This window comes from Zingiber officinale, chromosome 7A (assembly GCF_018446385.1).
Source record: "Zingiber officinale cultivar Zhangliang chromosome 7A, Zo_v1.1, whole genome shotgun sequence".
Lineage (NCBI taxonomy): Eukaryota > Viridiplantae > Streptophyta > Magnoliopsida > Zingiberales > Zingiberaceae > Zingiber > Zingiber officinale.
Genome location: NC_055998.1, coordinates 95,506,086 through 95,521,156, shown reverse-complemented (window position 1 = coordinate 95,521,156; position 15,071 = coordinate 95,506,086).

Here is a 15,071-nt window from a genome sequence, read left to right as displayed (position 1 = left end):
CTCCTACGACCCTAGGGATGGAACCCTAGGTCCCTTGGGGCTTGGTGTGCCGAGAGGGTGAGGAAGAGGGAGAGGGCGGCGATTGAGGGTGAGGGTGAGGAAGAGTTGTCGATCCAAAAATAATAAACCCTCACTTAAATTCCCTATTTATATTAAGTGATTAATACACCCCAACTAAATCATAAATATAATTTCTCTCCTCTTCTTTCAGCACACCCCTGTTGGGGTCACCTGGTTACTAAAGTCATGCTATAAGTTGTAGGGTCTAATAGGTCGTGGGTTCAATTCCGCTTAGACTATTTTACGTTTTTATTTAATTTTGCTACTTCTGCCATTTCAAAAAAATTCCATAAAAATATTCTAAAATTCCAGAAAAATTTTAGAATATTTCTAAAATTTATTTGAGAATTTTCGGGCGTTACAGAGGGAGAATTTAGGATTTATTCTCGAGGATTAGAAAAACTACTTGCAATATAAAAGAACAATAAATATGAGAGTTAGGGATATAGGGGGTGTATTGGAGTATCTGCAGAAGATGCAGTTCGATGATTTGAATTTTTTTATGCTATCCAAGTTGATGAAGATGATTTGATTACTAATATTTTTTGTTCTGATGCTAAGATGAGAGTTGTTTATGCTAATTTTGGAGATGTTATTTGCTTTGACACAACCTATAAAAAGAACAATGAAGGTCGGCCAATTGTATTATTTGTATGTGTTAATCATCATAAAAAATTCATACTTTTTGGTATCGCTTTATTATATGATTAAACTAGTTTGACTTTTGAGTGGTTATTTGATACATTAACTAGAGCTATGGGTGAGAAATAACTAACTACTATTCTTACCGATCAAGATGCAACAATGGAAAAGGCGTTAGCTTCCAGATGACCTGAAACACATCATCATTTGTGCATTTGACATATTTATCAAAATGTCGTGATACATTTGAGTGGAGTTTTTTCTTAGTTTAGAGACTTTGCTAAAGATTTTGCCACATCTATATATGATTTTAATGAAGAGGAAGATTTTATTTCAGCATGGAACATGATGTTAGCCAAGTATGCACTTGAAGACAATGATTGGTTGAGGCGCATGCACAACATCAAGGAAAAATGGGCTTTAGTATATGGATGACAAATGTTTTGTGTGGATATAACTACAACCCAAAGAAGTGAGAGCATGAAAAATATTGTGAAAAAGTATGTCACTTATAAACATAAGTTTTTAGACTTCTTCAATTACTTTCAAAGACTCCTTGGTGATCGTCGATATGAGGAATTAAAAACTGATTTCAAATCAAATACAACTATACCATATTTAATGTTTCAAATTGAGATTTTAAAGCATGCTAGTGAAATTTACACTCCTGAGGCATACAAGTGTTTTCAATAGGAGTGGTGCTTATCTCATGATTCTAGTCTTGAAATTTGTGAGGATATTGATATATTTACAAAATATAAAGTTACTCCTCACAAAAAGAGAAACCATCATATAATTACACTTGATAAGAAGTGTGAAAAAATTGAATGTAGCTGTAGAAAATATAACTTTGCTGGAATTTTATATTCTCATATTCTGAAAATATTTACATGGAAAATATCATGAAGATCTCAAGTGAGTATGTATTGAAAAGGTGGACAAGAAAAGCAAAAATTGGATATTTTGGAGTTAATGATTCAATGGCCAACAATACTAGTTTGGATCCAAAATAAATTCAAAACATGGGATACAAAGAGTTGTGTGAGTGGAATGTTCAATTGGTTACCAAGGAAGCAGAAAGGGATGATACTTACCAGTTTGTTAAAGATGCTATGTTAAGCTTGAGTAAGATAGTGGATGATAAGTTATAGGTAATCAATCAAATGTCCAACTATCAAAAGTGAGCTAAGAATCCAGAGAATTTGATTATGGTGAAGGGAACTTTACTGGAGTGAAAGGGATTAAAAAGAAGAAGAAAACAGTGTCAGGTAAGCGGTTGAAAGGTGGGTTAGAGAAGATTTCAAGGAAAAGAAAAGTTACAAGGAAAACAAACCAAGCTTCAACGATTGTAATAATTTTTACTCCATAATTTCCAAATTTATGTTTATTTGGTATTATTTGTTATTAAATTTGAACAACTTAAATCATTCTATTTTTTTTTATAACACAGGGTGTAGATCAAACTATTTCCAGCGTGGCTAGCATACAATGTGACCAGATCAATCATCAAGTTGGTATTTGTTTTACTTATGTTAATCTAAGATAATTTATGCTATAACTATCTAAGACAGTATTTTATTTTCTTATTTTAGCCTATAAATTTTATGCCAACAATTGATAACTCCGTTGGTAGTTTCAGTATGATTGAGACTCAATTTCCACAATTATTGACATCACAACTTTCTTAGGTATTTATTTTTCATACAAGTTCACAATCCTTGTGTAATTTTAGAAGTAGTCTTTTTCTGGCCATTTGTGTAATTTCAGAAGTAGTCTTTTAGGCCATTTTCTTTCATATTATCTCAATCAATACTTTTCTTCAGGTTGTAGCTACAAGTCTGTTATATTGAAAGAAGAACTATTTATATTGAGTTGATTGGTGGGTTGTTAGCTTGTTGTCTCTTGGCTTATGATTATTTGTTATTGTGTATAGATGATTTGTTTTTTTTTCACCTGGATGTAGAGATTAATCGATAACAATTCTTATTTACTAGAAATTGGTGGTAGAGTAAAAGGCCAAGTCTAGGCTACAAAGACAAGTGAGAAAGAGCAGAGGAGGGCCAACTTAAGCCCTTATTTGCTAGAAATTGGTGGTAGAGTAAAAGGCCAAGTCTAGGCTACAAAGACAAGTGAGAAAGAATAGAAAAGGGCCAACTTAAGCCCTTGAAAGAACTAAACTGCTTAGTTCTCAAACAATGGGGCATTTTTATTTGTCCGAAGAGATTTTCTAGAAGATTTACTATCTAATGCTCGTTTGAACTGTGTCCAAACTTGATTTTTTTTATTAGATATCAAAGCTTGATTTGGATAGTACATACTTTACAGATTTTTTCTGTTTATTTTTTTTTATTTTTGTTCCTTCCCCCAATTGCTCCTCCATGAACTTGTTTACTTTCTCCTTTGTTGCCATAAGATCTGCTAGGTGGCAACTGAATTGCTACAACAGGTCTATTTGCTGTAGGGTCAAAGGATGAGTTTGAGTCTTCATTGACCTTAATTCGACATGACTTTAACATTAGAAATATTCTAGAAGATATCTGTGCAGATGTTAAGAATCAACTGTAGGAATGGTTATCTTAGTATCTTCTTGTAACATTTAGAAAAGATTGTCAAGCCCATTATAGTTTTGAGAGACATCACTTATATATAGATCTCCAACCTGACTCCAAATCTCGTAGTAGGAGAAGAAAAATATGAAGATCCTCAGGAACTGCCAAGGAAGCTCTGGTGGATTCAACTATTAGGATACAATGAACCAAATTTTGATATCATGTTACTAATGGGGAAAACTATTAGGATTTTCTCACCGTTGGGCACTTTTTTTAATACATTTGTGCATTTAATTATAATATTTTCATTTCTTTTCAACTTTCTCATACTTTGTCTGGTTGTTGCAAATGGTGAAGGGCGGACCAATTTCTAAAGTTGAATATGAAGAATCTGGCCGCTCCATTATCCACTGCAAGTGATTCTATGTTAAGTTTATTTGCATGTTGTTGTGGAGTTCTGATGTAGTTTTGTTGTGAGTATTTTGAATCTGTTGGAGCGATACAATGGGCTACTGGGGAATTATTACTAATGAATATTATTTTTCAATATTTTGTATCAGCAATGAATGTTGTGAGTATCATCAATAAATGTATTGTAGTGTAGATAATAATAACCTTTTCTTGGAGCTTGGTTAACCATTAGTTTGATTTTTTTCATTAATTATTTTTCAATAATATGGCTTCATATGTGTACCTCAATCTTGGTTAACCACTTGTACAACCACTATCGTCATCAGCTGCATTGGCATTAAATGTCTGCAGTTTTTCCTCTGCCAAATCTGATTCTAAGTATCCTTTGCCTTAAATTTGACTCTTATCGTGAAACAATTCATGTTCTAGAAAATGGAATCTGGCACCTCACGTACCCCTTTGAATTGGAATCTGACAGCTCCACGTCTTGCTCAACATAGGATCCTAGCTCATGATCACAATCGACTTCCAGCTCATGTTCATTGCCTTTGTTGAATTTTTTTTAACAAAGTCCAAAAGAAGAAAAAAAACCTGAAGTCATGTGATTAACACAAAAGGGGAGAAGTCATAATTGCTACCAAATGTGACATTCAAATTTTGGAGAGAGATATAACTATTCTTGCTTGGATTTAACATAGCACCTAATACTACCATATAATTTCACATTCCTTTCAATATAATTTCACATTCTTACTTGACCGAAGAAGTATCATAGATAAAAACTAAGTCCTAAAAGAAGAACAACACAGAATAAATCATTACAAAATATTCAAACCATTATATAACATGTTCCACATCATCCATCTTAACAAAATACTAATTATCCTATCACATTACAACACCAACATTAGTCAACACTAATTAACCACCTAAACTAATAAACCAATTAGCCTTCAGATGGTTCTTACAAATATTTTGTCATGCCCCGGGGGAGTCTCTGCTAGAGAAAATTTCGACAGCATCTCTCCTGTACGGGTGATAATCTGAAACTTTCTACAACATAACCATACATGACCAACACGGCCGGAAACATACAATAAAATAAAAGTGACAGCCATGAAGTTTAATAGTAAAAGCTAAACTAAAGCAACGATAAGGTAATCATCTCAAATATCCTACTTAACTATACCCATAAAACTCAAATCTTATATCCTACTCAACTACACCCATAAAACTCAAATCACCAGCATACATCCAAATGAAAAACCCATCGATAATAAAGGACCATACAAGATCCAAAGTGTCATAAAGATACAAGTCTGGAAACATAGACGATAACATAATAAGAAAACCAAAGAAAAGATCCAAAACTGAAATCCTCGCAATCTGGAGGGGGGACTAGCGACTGAAAATCCTTCGGACAGCCTCAACCTGAAATAGTAATATCAACGAGGTGACTCAACTCCTCAGCGGGTAACTACTGACATGCATAGTAAGAAATAATAACTAATAATAAATGTGACAGACTCCTGGATATATATCATATGTAAAGTACAAAAAATGTAAGGAGTAGGAGTATCTGTACTAACCAGGACCTGGGTATAGGGATAACAAGGTCGTTAGACCGAGAGTATCATAAATCCTGTATGCATGTCAAATATATGCATCCATCAAATATGCAGCATATAAAGTGCAGCAAACACAAACAATAAATACAGTCAGTGCATATGATGTAACATGTCCTGGTCACCCCTGACGCTAGTCAGCCGTCTCATACACGATGGTGAGACCGAGTAAGTAGGGTTGTGACAATCGTGCACTCTGCCATCACTGCTCCTGAGTGACTGAGTGGATGAGATGCTGTCGGAGTACACCTATCCTCCTTATCGTAAATCATAAGTGGGGGAGCTCAATGCTCTCATCTCCCTGAGTCAGTCCAGAGGAGGGATCCCTGTCCTGCTACCATGCTGCGTCACACTACCCATGAGTGGATCAGCGGAGCCTTGACAGAGCACCCTGCTATAACACACCCTGCCTGAATAAAAACTACTAACCCATGAGTGGTTGTGTGTGCAGATCCATGTAACTAGCGATGTGTTCAACAATAACAGATCCAACAATCGCACAACATACAATCATGCGAGATGATGCATGCCACTAAGCATGAAAATATCCTGATCCTATCTACCTCCAAAAATATGTACCAACATGCGTAGATCAAATAATCAGATCTAGGTACACAGGACAGATATGGTAAATGACTAGTCCGGTGTATCACATGGCATGGTATGTCACTACCTCTATAACATAAATAATAAACAGGGGCATGAATGCTAAACAGGTAATAAACAAAACATGTTCGGAAACAAATAGTGGCATACCGATGCAGATATAAATATAATTATTACTACTTGTTAAAATCTACTAAGCATATCAACATGACATTATCTAAAAGATAAGTTAAGGTACCCGCCTCTGATATCGTGCGTGCCAAAGGTAATCCCACGCAAAGCAACTCGTCGCAAATTAGAGTCCTGAAATAAATCGTACATGTATAGTTTTATTTAGCTACATTCAAATGAATTAAGTAGCTAAAGAAAATGCCCAACCTAATTAAGGAAGACCCTAATTATTTCTCCTTTTAATTAGCTAACCATGCAATTAACCATTTGCTAATCCGAATAAATCAACCATATCACTGCACTAAACCAAGTCTCAATACCTTACCGTTCCTTCTCCTGTCTACAGCAGCAATTCCTGATAGTCCAACAAATCCACAGTAGAGACAACTTGCTGTCGAGAACAGATCTCAACCAAATCAAGTCTATAAATTCCCCTCCGCTGATATCCGAAAGCTTTTGTGATGGCTAACTAGGGCAGAGGGTGGCGATCAGCCGACGCTGAGTGTACTGAGTGATCGAGCGTCGGCGATATTGGGTGATGAGATGCTGGTGGTCTGTGATCGGGCAACGAGATGACGCCGTTTGGAAATCTAAGGCACAGACGAATAGGAAACTGGTCGTGCGACAAGATGTGTGGAAATCAGATCTAGGGCTCGACGGGCACGCTGGAGAATCTGGTAGTCGGCGATCAGGTACAGGACGGGGTTGCCGTGTGTAGCAATCTACAATCCAGACTATTGGTTGCTATGCGGAATATCATAGCGGTTCCGTTGTACAAAAATTTTGTACAAGTCCTAAACCTTTACTAACAACCTATTGTGTTCTTTAGAATTTAAATTAGGAATCGCAAACGGAACTTAACATTATTGATTCCAAATTTAACTTATCTGTTCTTAGTAGTTTAGACTTGGATCGCAAACGATGCTTAACATTATTGATCCAAATCCACCCATGTTACAAATTTAATTAAATATTAATTTCTAAAATTGGCTTCCAGGACTGCATGGCGAGGTACTAGGCCTTCTTGGGTATGGGATCATCCACCACCGCCTAGACAAAGCCTTTTAAAGAAATCTAATATTTAATTTCCTTATATAACCCTAGGTTTAACCAAATAGAACAATCGAATCACAAATTCGAAAAACAAAAAAGAAACATAAACATGAATCACAAATTTGAAACCTAGAATCATATGCCTCTTGTGTTTGGTATTTCAAAAACTATACAAAGAAAACTAGTATGATGCGGAATAGAATTACTAGTTATATCTTTCTTGGTAAATAACAACCTCTTGATCTTCTACCATATTCCTCTTCTTATCTCGGACGTCGTGTGGGCGACGATCTACCGAGACGAGAACCACCCAAGCTACCTTCTTCTCCAAGCAAGTTTCGGCCACCATAAGAACTCCAAGAGAAGATGAGGTTTGACCACCACCAAGCTCCAAGGGATGCTAAGAAACAAGACCTCCTATCTCTCCTTCTTCCTTAAGCAAGATCCAGCCACCAACCAAGCTCCTTGAGATGAAGATGCCGCCAGCCAAGGAAGAAGAATAGGAGAGGGAGAGGATGTGAAGGGTCGGCCACCAACCAAGGAAATAGAAGAGAGGAAAACTAGAACATAAGTTATGATGTGAGGCACCTCTACCCTCTCTTTTATATTCCTTGGTCTTGGAAAATAAGGAAAGTTTTATAAAAAACTTCCCTATTCTCTTAGCTAATGAAAGGAAAGTTTAATAAAAAATTTCCCTTTCAAACTCAATGTAGCCGGCCACCTCTTAATCATCCAAGCAAGGAAAGTTTTAAATACAAAATTAAAACTTCCAAATTTGCTTCCAGAAATTTTTAAAATAAAAATTTTTTCTATTAATTTTCCCTTCATGGTTGGTTATAAAAGGAAATTTTATAAATTAAAATCTCTCTATTAAAACATGTGGATGATTTTCAAAAAGAAAAGTTATTTTTAAAATTAAAATCTTCCTCTCAATCTACAAATAAGGAAAGATATTAAATCTTTTCTTAATCTTTTGTAGAAACTATAAAGGGAAAGATTTAATTTTAAAACTCTCTTTTAAATCATGAGGATGGTTAAAAAGGAAAGTTTTATCAAAAATTAAAATCTTCATTTCAACTACAAATAAGGAAAGATTTCAAACCTTTCACTTAATCTTTTGTAGAAAGCTATAAAATGAAAGATTTAAATTTTAAACTCTCTTTTAAAACCATGGAATCCACATAAGAAAAATTTTTAAAAAATAAAATCCTTTTAATTTTATTGTGGTCGGTCACCTAAGCTTAGACTCAAGCTAGGGCCAACCACACTTCAACCCATCCAAGCCATGTCTTGGTCGACCCTTGCTTGGCCGGCCACATAAGGATGGGTAAGAAGGTGGGTATGGGTGGGTATAATACTTTATAAATAAGAGGTTAAGATAGGGACCGAGAGGAGGAATTGGTTTTGGTCTCCCGATGAAATTAAGCTTCCCGTGTTCGCCCCGGACACCCAACTTAATTTCATCAATAATAATTCATACCACTAAAGAATTATTATTGAACTACTGCACCAATCCCAAATTATATTTTGGGCTCCTTCTTATCATGAGTGTGTTAGTCTCCTTGTGTTTAAGATATAGAATGTCCACTAATTAAATGAGTTACTGACAACTCACATAATTAATATTTAGCTCCAAGAGTAGTACCACTCAACCTTATCGTCATGCCGGACTAAGTCCACCTGTAGGGTTTTCATGACTATCCTTATGAGCTCCTCCTGGGGACATCATCAACCTAGATTACTAGGACACAATTTCCTTCTATAATCAACAACACACACTATAAATAATATCATTTCCCAACTTATCGGGTCTATTGATTTATCGAACTAAATCACACCCTTTGATAAGTCAAATAAATAAATACTAGATATATGTGCTTGTTATTATATCAGGATTACGAGCATACACTTTCATAATAACAAATGTCTTGTTCTTTTATGTAGTCAGTACAAAAAGAACTTACCTTAAATGGTCATGCTCAATACACTCAGAGTGTACTAGTGTAATTTTATAGTTAAGATAAAATAATATCAAATTACACTACGACTATTCCAATGGTTTGTTCCTTTCCATCTTAGTCGTGAGCTACTATTTATAATTTTTAAGAAATTGATAACATGATCTTCTGTGTGTGACACCACACACCATGTTATCTACAATATAAATTAATTGAACAACTACACTTAGCTTATAAATGTAGACATTTGACCATGTGATTCTTATTTCTAAATAAATATTTATACAAAAGCTAGGCTTTTAGTATACTCTCTAACAATCTCCCACTTATACTAAAAGACTATGTTGCCATAAATGCTGCCATACATCTGATTCTCAATCCTTCAACATGCCTATCAAAAGCTCTTGCCTTAAGGACCTTAGTGAAAGGATCTTCCAGGTTATCATCTGATGCAATCTAGGCGACAACAACTTTTCCTCTTTATACGATGTCTCGTATTGGGTGGTACTTGCGCTCTATGTGTTTACTTGCCTTATGGGCTCGTGGTTCCTTCGAGTTTGCTACTGTACCAAATAATTTTGAGCAAACCAGGAATCACATCTAAGTCCATCATGAAGTTTCTAAGTCATGCATCTTCTGTGACTGCCTCAAAGACTGCCACATACTCAACTTCTATGATGGATCCGAAAAAGCACCCATGCTTAACACTCCTCCATAGTTATGACTTCACCTCCTAAAGTAAACACAAAACCTCGAGGTTGACTTACTATTGTCCCTATCAGATTGGAAGTTGGAATCATTATAACCCACAGGGAGCAAATCATCTACCTAGCATATAATATCTAGTCCTTCTCAGGTACTTTAATATATGTTTTACAGCAGTTCAATGTCCTTGTCCAGGGTTATTTTAATATCTTCTATCCATGCCCACGGCATAATAGATATCCGGTCTCGTAGACAGCATAACATACATTAGGCTTCCGATAGCCAAAGCATAAGGAACTGCCTTCATGTCTTCTATCTCCTTTGATGTCTTCAAAGACATCTCTTTAGATAAAGCTACTCCATGCCTAAAAGGTAGAAAACCTTTCTTGGAGTCTTGCATGCTAAAACGAGCTAGGATTATATCGATGTATGAAGCTTGGGATAAGCACAACATCCTTTTCTTGCGATCCCTTATCACTTTGATCCCAAGAATATATGTGCATTCTCCTAAGTCCTTCATATCAAATTGCTTGGACAACCATACCCTTAGTTCTGACAACACCTTGATATTGTTTCCAACTAACAAAATGTCATCTACGTATAGTACAAGAAATACCACCACGTTTCCATCACACTTCTTGTATACACAAGACTCATCTGGACACTGAATAAATCCATAAGACTGTATTACAACCAGATGTGTTGGTGCAACATCCCTCAGGTTAAGGTTGACCTGGTTGACCAAGCTTGAGTCTTGGTTTGGGTTTCGATGTTTGACAATGCAAGGTTGATTGAAGAAGAGTCAAGTAGGTCAAGGATGACCGGATACTTGACTGGGAAGTCCTAGTGAGTGAAGCTAGGCAGGAGGAAAATCCTGGTGAGTGAAGCCAGGTGAAAGACCTAGTGAGTGAAGCTAGGCAATTGGGAAGTCCTAGTGAGTGAAGCTAGGCAGGAGGAAAATCCTGGTGAGTGAAGCTAGGTGAAAGACTTAGTGAGTGAAGCTAGGCAATTGGGAAAGCCCTGGTGAGTGAAGCCAGGCAAGAGAAATCCAAATGGGTCAAGGTTGACCAAACATCTGGTGAGAGTCCAAGTAGGTCAAAGGAATTGACCGGATACTTGGCATGAGAAAGAAAAGTCCAAGTAGGTCAGAGGGACTGACCGGATACTTGGCAAGAAGAGAAAAGTCCAAGTGGGTCAAAGGGATTGACCAGACACTTGGTGAGAGAGTCCTAGCTGGTCAAGGGTGACCGGATGCTAGGTCTTATGTACCAACAAGTCATGGTTGACTAGATGTTGGTTTAGGGGGCTTTAGACTTGGTTTTGGGCAAAAACCAAGATCTGGATTGATCAGCCGATTGATCTAGCAGGTTTGGATTGATCCGTGGATTGATCCAGCAGGTTTGGATTGATCCGTGGATTGATCCAGCAGGTTTGGATTGATCCGTGGATCGATCCAGCAGATCTGGATCGATCAGTGGATCGATCCAGAAGATCTGGATCGATCCGCCGATCGATCCGGTGAGTCCCCGCGAACAGAACCCCTCTGGATCGATCCGTGGATCGATCCAGAGGTCCCAATCGAACAGTGGATCGATTGGGACGGTGCTGCTTCGCGCGATAAGCGCTGGATCGATCCGTGGATCGATCTAGGCATTTTTCAAGAGCACAGAGACGCTCTGGATCGATCCGTGGATCGATCCAAAGCCTCCCCGATCGATTGAGAGCAATCCAATCGATTGGGATTCGACCGTTGGCGTCGTTTATAGTTGTTGGCATGCGATTCCTTCAGTAGAACTTTACCGATTCATTCCAGATTCATCACAGCTCCTCCCCAACACTCTCTAAGCTCCTCACCGCCAATTCTTGAAGGTTCTTGGAGGTTCATCCAAGTCAAGAGGCGAGTTGCAACGAGAAGAAGAAGAAGCTAGGGTTTTACTGTATCTCTTGTAAGCTTTTGCTTATTCTTTACTACCCTTTCTTCTACTTGTATTGAGAGTCTTGTAGGGCTTCTTCGCCTTCGGTAGTTACCGAGAAGGAGTGTTTATTAGTGGAGGTGTGTGTGTGTGCGTGGATCCTTGGACTAGTCACCTCTTGTGAGGTGGATACCAAGTAAAATCCTATTGTTAGCATTGTTGTAGTTTGTTTCTTTGTATTCCGCTGCGCATCACTTTGAAGAAACAAGCAACGAAGCACGACGAGCACACGCGAAGCTATTCACCCCCCCTCTAGCTACTTTTCGGTCCTAACAAGTGGTATCAGAGCAAGGTTGCTCTTCACCGGAATCACTGCCGGAAGGGGCAAACATAACAAGCAAAGCTAGAGGGTGAAGAAGTTGGAGCAAATTCATCAAAGTCAAAGAATTCAAGAAGCTCAACTTCTACAATGGAATTCCGAGATGAGCTCGGATTCGACACGAGGGTGGCTCCACCATACACTTCCACGAGCTTCGATTCTTGGAAATCAAGAATCGAAAATTTTCTTATGATGGAGATAGAGCAATGGTTTGCACTTATGGAAGGCTTCAAGACTCCAACAAACTCAAAGGGCAAAGTTCTCAAGAGGAGCAAGTGGAGCCAAGAGCAAGTCCAAAGGTGCGAGGCCAATGACAATGTGACCAAGCTTTTGGTCAATTTATTGCCAAGCACCATCCTTTGCAAAATTGGAGAATTTGAAGATGCAAAGGAATTATGGAGTAAATTGGCCAAGCTTCATGAAGAGATCCCCTCCACTGTACAAGAGCAAGAAGAATCCAGAGAGGGTGACTCTTTGTAGCAAGACCAAGAGGAGGACTCCGAGGTTGAGGGATGCTCAACCTCCGAAGAAGAAGTCCAAGAAGAAGCTTCATCTTCGAGGGAGTGCAATGAAGAGAACAAGGAGGGAGCATACTCCTTGTCCCATGTACAAGATGATGAAGCCTCCACCTCTAGGATTGAGGGGGAGTGTAGATCAATGAACCCGGAGCAAGAAGAGGCCTCCACATCCGGGTCAAGTGAAGAAGAAGAAGATGGTGCCACCTCCAAAATTCAAGAAATATCAAATGGAGGAGCAAGTGTCATCCCTACACAAGAAGGTATAAATGTTTCAATTAAAAATAAAAATCATATAATATGTTTTGAGTGTAGGGAAAGTGGGCACTACAAGAGCAAGTGTCCCAACTTGGCCAAGAAGAATGGTCGAGTGACACAAAAGGGCAAGGAGAAGCCCAAGGAGACCACCCCCGGGACAAAGAAGAGCAAGGAGCACATTGTGTGTTTCTTGTGTCAACAAAAAGGGCATTACCAAAGTCAATGCCCCAAGGGGAAGAAGATGGTCAAGGCTCAAGGAGGCACTAGTCAAGGGGGAGCCTCCAAGGTAAAGAAGAAGGTAACATTTATTGAGCCTACCCCTTTACGTTATGGTAAAAAGCATGATAGTTCTAATTTTTATCATTTTAATGCAATTTACCATAAAAATAGAAAGCATGAGGGCATTAAGGAAAAGCATGTGGCCCTACATGCCAAGACTACCCAACCTAAGGTTAGGAAGGTAGATAGACATTTGGGCAAGAACACTAAGGATAATAGATACAAGCCCAAGATTAAAAATACTCATGGATCAAATGAAAAATCAAATACTAAGGACTTAGTGAGGGAAAATCAAGTCTTGAGGTCAAGACTTGATAAATTAGAAAAGACCCTAAAAAGATTGGAAAATATCCTATTAGGGCAAAATGAGCATAACCTAGGTTTAGGGGTACAAAAGCCATCAAATGGCCGTATAGGTTTGGGATACAAAACCAAAGCAAAAAATGATGCGCCTAGTTATCATAGGGTTCCATATAGTTATGGAACAAACCCTAAGTCTAGAGGTCAAGTCAAGGATACAAGGGAAGATATCCCTAGAAGTATCTTTGCAACCAAAGTGACTAAGACTTCTAAGAAGTCTAAGAAAGTCACTAACAAGGTCACAAGGAAAGAAATCCCTAGAATTGACCTAGAAAAGGTGACCAAGGCTTCTAAGAAGCCAAACAAGGTCACTAGGAAGGTATCTAGGGAAGTTATCCCTAGTGAATACCTAGAGCATCCATGGAGCACCAATAGGTGTTGGGTTCCTAGGAGCATTTTCTCTACCTCATAAATGGGTTAGAGAGTGTCAACTCTAAGTGAAAGGGTAGTTAACCCAATCATGAAAAAATTGACACTCAAGGAGCATTTTCAAGGTTTTTGTTAACCTTTGAAAATGAAATTGAATTATTATTTACTCCTTGAAAGAGTAAAATGTGCCTAATGGTGAAAACTTGATTTTATCTTAAAATGGCATAAATTGGGAAAACCTAGAGAAATACCAAGTTGGGATTTTGGTATTCTCTTAGAAATTTAAGGCAATCCGGGCCTTGATTTATGTGATTATTCTTGAGGAAAAATGGAATATGCCAACATTTGAGGATATGCTTAAATTTTAAGTGGCATAAACAAATCAAGAGAAATAGAAATGTCAATTTAGGTTTTGGCATTTCTTTGAAGCATTTAGGGCAATCTAGGTTTAACATTTCAAATTAAAACAAGTGATATATTTTGGGTTAGCTAAGTGGTTAAGGATACTTAGATAGGTAATCTAGGTATATTTTATTTATGCTAAACCTTGCCATGATTATTTGCCCATCATATGTCATGACATCATGTCTATTTTTGCATTTATGTTTTATTATGAAAAATCCAAAAATACCATGTCATGACATTCATACATCAAGTAGTTATAGGATATTTTCTTTTGAAAATTATATCATTTTGATGTATGCCATAGCATAATCATGCATTAAGTTTAATTCCTTGTAATTAAGGACAAATGGCATTTAACAACACTTATTAACAAGTGACATCCTGGGTGGATGTCTAATATCTCTAAAATGCCTAGATAAATATGCATGATCCCTAGAATAGGGCAAAACCAAATTTTACATCTCACAAGGACGATAAGGTGACTTGTATGTGTTTTAGTGCACATTAAATACAAGTGAGATGTTAGGATGATGAACAAAACTCAAGATGTCGATTTAGTGCATTCGTTTGAGTTTTTAAGTTCATCAAAACACATAGTTATGTGTTTTTCCATCATTGGGAAAGCTAATGTACAAGTCATGTGCATTAAGCCCAAGGAACATGGTGGGATATTGGTTTGAAAATGTTTTCAAAATGATTTTGGAAAACCTTGGTGAAGGCTATCTTTTGATAGTAATCACCATTGAATAGTTAGACACAATCTTGAAGAAAACACTAAAGTTTTTGCAAGTTTTCAAGTTTGTGTCAATCTTT